The 6,303-nt window shown below is 36.6% G+C and overlaps 1 pseudogene; it reads right to left on the minus strand.

Moving 5' to 3' along the window:
• Positions 1-231: 231 nt before the first annotated feature.
• LOC100609116 (testis-specific XK-related protein, Y-linked-like) lies at positions 232-712 on the minus strand (annotated as a pseudogene).
• Positions 713-6,303: the final 5,591 nt, after the last annotated feature.

A 6,303-nucleotide genomic window follows, 5' to 3' on the forward strand; every position in this document is an offset into this window, starting at 1 on the left:
TGAGTTTTCTCCAGATGTTTACACAATATCACAGTGCTTCTGAATGATTTTCAGTATGTCCTCACAAAAATTTGCTTGACCACCTTGGGTGCAAATACTGACAGAAGAGGAGCATAAAGCCAATGGCTAATAGTTAGGTTATGATGATCTACATGGCAATTAATGAGTCACAAGACTTCAGTGAAATTTTCCCTCCAAAGAACATAAATATCAATATTATTATCACATTTTCTAAAAACTAGAAGCTGTAGTGTAGGATTCTATGGCCCACCTCAGTCTCTTGTCAATTACTTCCTCATTTGAGAGCTGCAGTTTCAGTGCTGACCAGCCGGAGAAGTTGATAGCAGCATACAGTAGCATGATTAAGGTAAGCATCCGTATGTACCCACCATGCTGGAATTATTTTCTGTGTTGTTATGAAGATGAGCTCCACTTTTCCAAAACTCCAGCCATGGTGCCAACAATAATACAAAATATATGATTAATAGTAATGGTAGGCTCCTCTGTTTCAGAGATGCAGGAAAAAATTCCAGAGTCACTACACGTGAGATAATCACCAAGGAACACTGTATCATGACAGATGAATTTTATCGCTTGTAGCTTAATGTCAGCAAAGTCGTTGCTGGTATGGATGGCCAGTGTATTGCAGTGAATGGCCGCATACACAAGTGGTAAGAGGAAACATGTCATCAGCAATGCTACTAAAGATAAACAAGAAAATGTTAGAGAATAATTTTCATTAGTAATGACCACTTTCTCTTTTAAAGTTTCCATGTTAAGGTATATTCCTCCCAACCCGCATCCTTCAGAAAATAATTTACTTAAAAAAAGAAAAAAATTGTTAATTTTACATTATCAGGGATTTAGTAAATATATGCATGCAAAACCTATATTACACATGGGAAAAACAAATAATAAGTAATTACATACATACCCATGTTTGTAAATGTATATACACATCCCCCCAATAAAAAAAAAATAACTGGAATACATGCAATTGGATAGAGACATTCATATCTGATACTATAAGGTGTGAAAGCACATAGAAAGAAGTCTCAATTAAGAAAAAGCAAAATTACCTGATTAGATTTTGAAAAGGTAGTTACCTTTTCATAGAAAGCTCGAGTGTAAAGAGGAAATTACAATGCAAAGTGGAGGCAAATATAATGTAAACTGTGTTTTAGACTATGGTGATAAAGGGAAATAGAAATAAGCTGTGCAGTTAAAGTAAATCCTGGAAGTGGAGCTGACAGATTTTTCTGAGTGACAAAATACAAGGTATCAGAGAAGCAGAAAAATTAAACATTTTAGAAATTAGGTGGTATGAGTGTGCATGTTTTTGTTTGTGTGTATTCATGTAATTTTATCAGAAAGTTTTTAATAAGCAAATTAATTTAATTTTGACATTGTTCTCCCAATAATTAGACTAATATGCAAAAGGAACAAAGTCAAAATTATGAAGTAGTTGAATAATCAGTTTAAACAATTTTGTACTACCTTCAGTTGAAAGAGTAAAATTTCATTTCCCATAAACAGGTGGGTTAAAAAATACACTCTTCATACACAATGAAATGAAGCCAGAAAACAAAAAGAGGCCATATAGTCATTACTCATCTAAAGTAATTATTCATTTTCTAACACCATTTAGAAAATGAATATCAAGAGTTCATTTATTCCTTCAGGAATACCCAGAGAGAAACTAAAGCAATAACATGCTTAATTGCATTTATCAGAAATAAGACTGAATAAAAATAAATGACCTAAAAATTAAATTTTAGAAAGTAAATTTTAGCTGGGTGTAGTAACTCATACCCTTAATCCTAGCACTTTAGGAAGCTGAGGTGAATAGATCACTTGAGCCCAACAAAAACAAAACCCAAAAAATATTAGCCAGGCATAGCTGCACATGCCTGTAGTCTCTACTACTCAGTAGGTGGAGGTTGGAGGATTCCTTGGGCAAAGGAAGTAGGCATAGGACCTTTTTGCCTTGGGACTTTGATTTGCCTGTCCCCTGACCCCAGCACTTTGGGAGGCTGATACCCAGGGGTAATCTTGCAGACCAACCGCAGCAACAGACTAGAAACTATGACCTCAGCCGAATGGACTTGAGTTCCAGTCAATATTCCTGCTGATTGACTACTGTAACCTCAGGCCCCGAATAAGGAGCAGAGGGCAGACCATGGAAGCTACAGGCCTTGAGTGCACCAAGTGCTCAACTGTGTGCTACAGGTACAACCTGGCACTGAGTCAGCTTTGTGTATAAATTAATCCAGCCATGAAAATCTGCTCATTAGTGTTTCCCCTAGTGCTACCAGGGCTGAAGTTATCATAGGCTTAAAGACCTTAATTTCCTTCTTCTCCTTGCCCTGAATCTCCGGACAGGATTACTGTGGGAGAAAGCATCCAAACAAAGCCAAACCATGAACACTGAATTAGGCACCTACATCACTGCGCAGATTTCCATGCATAGTCACAAGGATTAGGATCAATGAGAAAAACATGACATCAAGTGGTCAAAGTAAGGTGCCAGTGGTGACTGACCCAAAAGAGATGTGCATGGACACATGGCCCGAAAAGGAATTTAAAATAGTTATTTTATGACAATGCGGTGGACTTCAGCAAAACACAAAGAATTCCGAAATTTATCAGAGAAACTCACCCGAGAGACTAAAATAATGGGAGGAAAAAACAAACAGAAATCTTGAAGAATAAAACACAACAAAATAAAAAATGCAATTGACAGCACTTACAACAGAAGTGGTCAAGCAGCAAAACTCAGACAGGTCAATTGAAAATATACAGTTAGAGGAGAAAACATAAATAAGATTCATGAGATTAATGAGATAATATCCAAAGAGCAGGTATTAGACACTGGCATTTAAGAACTTGGTAGAGCTGGGCATGATGGCTCATGCCTATATCTCCAGCACTTTGGGAGGCCAAGGTGGGTGGATCGTATGTTGTCAGGAGCTTGACAGCAGCCTGGACAACGTGGTGAAAACATTTTTCTATTAAAATACAAAAATTAGTCGAGTATATTGGTGGACACCTGTAATCCCAGCTACTCGTGAGGCTGAGTCAGGAGAATCACTGCAACCCAGGGTGTCGAGGTTGCAGTAAGCCACAATCACACCATTGTACTCCAACCTGAGAGACAAGAGCAAACCTCCATCTCAAAAAAGAAAAGAAAAGAAAAGAAAAGAAAAGTACAAAAAAAAGAGTAGAAAGCCTATTTAGAGAAATAATAACAGAAACCTTTCTAAACTTAAATAAAATATAAATATTCTGCTACAGGAATATCGAAGACTTCCAATCACATTGAATTTCAATAAAAATATCCCCATAGCTTAATGTAATCTTAATGTAATCAAACCACCAAATATCGAAGACAAAAAGAAGATACAGAATTAAGGAGGAGAAAAATAAAAGAAAATATTATACCAGGAATACACCTATATAAGTAATATAAGCATATATATAATTCAAATATTAATAGATCAAAAGGAAGAAAAAAGTGCAAGATAATACTGGAAAACTTCAGCACCTTACTTTCAGCAATGAATAGATAATGCAGACATAATTCAATAAGTAAACATTGGACTAAAATGCCCTGTAGGACAAATGCTAAAAACAGGTACTGAACTATCCATCCAAGAGCTATGGAATAAACATTCTTCTCCACTGCATATATGGAACATCTTCCAGGGTATATCATACATTAGGCAAAAATCACTTCTTAACGAATTGGAAATGATCAAAGTCATATCAAGTATCTCTTCTGAAATCACTAATTCTTAAGTACATCAAAATTAAATAATATACTCCTGAAAAGCCAATGAGTCAATGAAGACATTAAAGACAAAACACCGTATTTCTTGAGACAAAAATAGAAACACAACACACCAAAACCTAAGGGATACAACCAAAGCAGTTTTCAGAGTGAAGTTATGGCAATAAATGCTTTCAACTAAAAGAAGATACCAAAAACACAACCTGATGTTTCAATCAAGGAATTAGAAAAACAAAAAGCTAAACTCAAAAGTACAAAAAAAGCCCCTAATAAAGAAAATCAGAGTCAAAAAAGAGATACCATAACTCATACCAAGAAACAAATTAATGGTAAGAAATCAAATCAGCAGTAAAAACTCACCTATTAAAGATAAACCCATTACTTGATATATTCACTACTGCATTCTTCTTACCACAAAAAAGAAACTACTGCAACTTTTAAAAAATGTAGTCAAAACAAAACAAAAAAACAATTAAACAACCAAAAAAGAAGATATGGGAACTGTTCCAACTCATTTCATTGGGATGGCATTATTCTGATTACAAAAGCAGACAAGGATACAAGAAAAAAGGAGAAAACTATGGGCCAATATAATGTAAAAATCCTCAACAAAATACTGGGAAACTGACTTATAATGCACATTTAGAAAATCATTCACCAGGAGAAGAAGGCACTGCATTTAATGTTACCATGGGTTATAAATACTCACCTCTGGGCTTCAGACATGGACCCGGTTGTATCTGTCTATAAACTGAAGTCTGGGCTGCTTGTCTTCCAGAGAGATCAACTACAGAGGAACGGGGACATTTGGTCTTTGGCCTCTCCTTTCTCCTTTAAAACAAATGAAAGGAGGAGTAATGGGAGATACCCCATACTTTCAATATAAACCTGCAGGAAAACCATGCCTAAAAAATTTGGAAGGCCCATCTAAAACTTTAATCTGGGAAGACTGTGTTAACTCACATGCAGTAATATTTAAAAATGACTCATACAGTTTAGTAACAGACTGGGCCCCAAAGGACTATTTAAAAAACAATTGCTCCACTGGTGGAAAGGAATGCCAGGAGGCTACTTATTTTATTTCTTATCTGGAGAAGGAGAACCATCACTCTACTTTGCATAGGAGATTCAGCTCATTCTTTCCCTTAAAATGGGAAGATAAAGGCATTAACCCCCACCAAGGCCTTGCATGATACTCCACATTCTGAGCCCAGAACACCCAGAATTTTGGAAATTGGCTATTGCCATGTCTGGACTGTGAGTATGGGAAGGGGAAATGATTCTGCTGTTGTCCCCACTACCATCCCACTCTCTCAGTATCAACGCAGATCCAGACATTCTGCTTTACTTACCTCCAACCTGACTGTTCCCAAACAGAGTTGTGTTAAGTCTCCTTACATGCTGTTAGTGAGAAATATCAAAATTTGGACCAACAATCAAACTGTCCAATGCATTAATTGTCATTTTTACACTTGTATTAACTCCCATTTGGACTCCAGGAAAAGTGTAATGTTGTTCGAGCTCAAGAAGGAAACTGGATGCCCAGACATTGGGAAACCTCCCCCTCAACACATTTAATTAATGAAGTGTTACAGTGAATTCTAAAAAGGTCCAAGAGATTCGTGTTCACTTTAATCACTGTGATCACGGGCCTAATTACAGTCACTGCAATGGCCACCACAGTCAGAATGTTGTTACATCAACCTATTCAAACGGCTCATTTTGTTAATGATTGTCAAGCCATTTCCACCTACATGTGGAATTCTCAACAAAGCTTTGATCAAAAATTGGCTAATCAAATTAATGATTTAAGACAGTCTGTTATTGGGCTTGGAGATTAAGTATGGAGTCTTGAACATCACATGCAAATGCAGTGCAATTGGAATACTTTGGACTTCTGTATCACCCCATATTCCTATAATGAGACTGATCATTCATGGGAAATGGTCAAAGGACACCTTCTGGGTAGCAAAGATAATTTATCATTGGACATCACTAAATTAAAGAACAAATTTTTGAAGCCTCTCAAGCTTGCATATGCATTACACCTGGAGCTGAGGCATTAGATCAGGTGGCTTTTTAGTGTGCTGGACCAGTCATAGAATCCTGTGTCAAATTGAGAGAACAAACAAGCCTTCATCGTTATGGCACATTTGCATAAAAAGAAAGGCAGAGATGTTGTGGGAAGTCAGGGAGCCTGAACAGAGGGACCAGCTGAAGTCATGGCAGAAAAACATAAATTGTGAAGATTTCATGGACATTGTAGATCCCCAAATTAATACTTTTATAATTTCTTATGCCTGTCTTTACTGCAATCTCTGAACATAAATTGTGAAGATTTCATGGACACTTATCACTTTGGCAATCAATACCCTTGTGATTTCCTATGCCTATCTTTACTTTAATCTCTTAATCCCATCATCTTCATAAGCTGAGGAGGATGTATGTCACCTCAGGACCCTGTGATGATTGCACTAACTGTACAAATTGTAGAGCATGTGTGTTTGAATAAT

This window comes from Pan troglodytes, chromosome Y, assembly GCF_028858775.2.
Source record: "Pan troglodytes isolate AG18354 chromosome Y, NHGRI_mPanTro3-v2.0_pri, whole genome shotgun sequence".
Lineage (NCBI taxonomy): Eukaryota > Metazoa > Chordata > Mammalia > Primates > Hominidae > Pan > Pan troglodytes.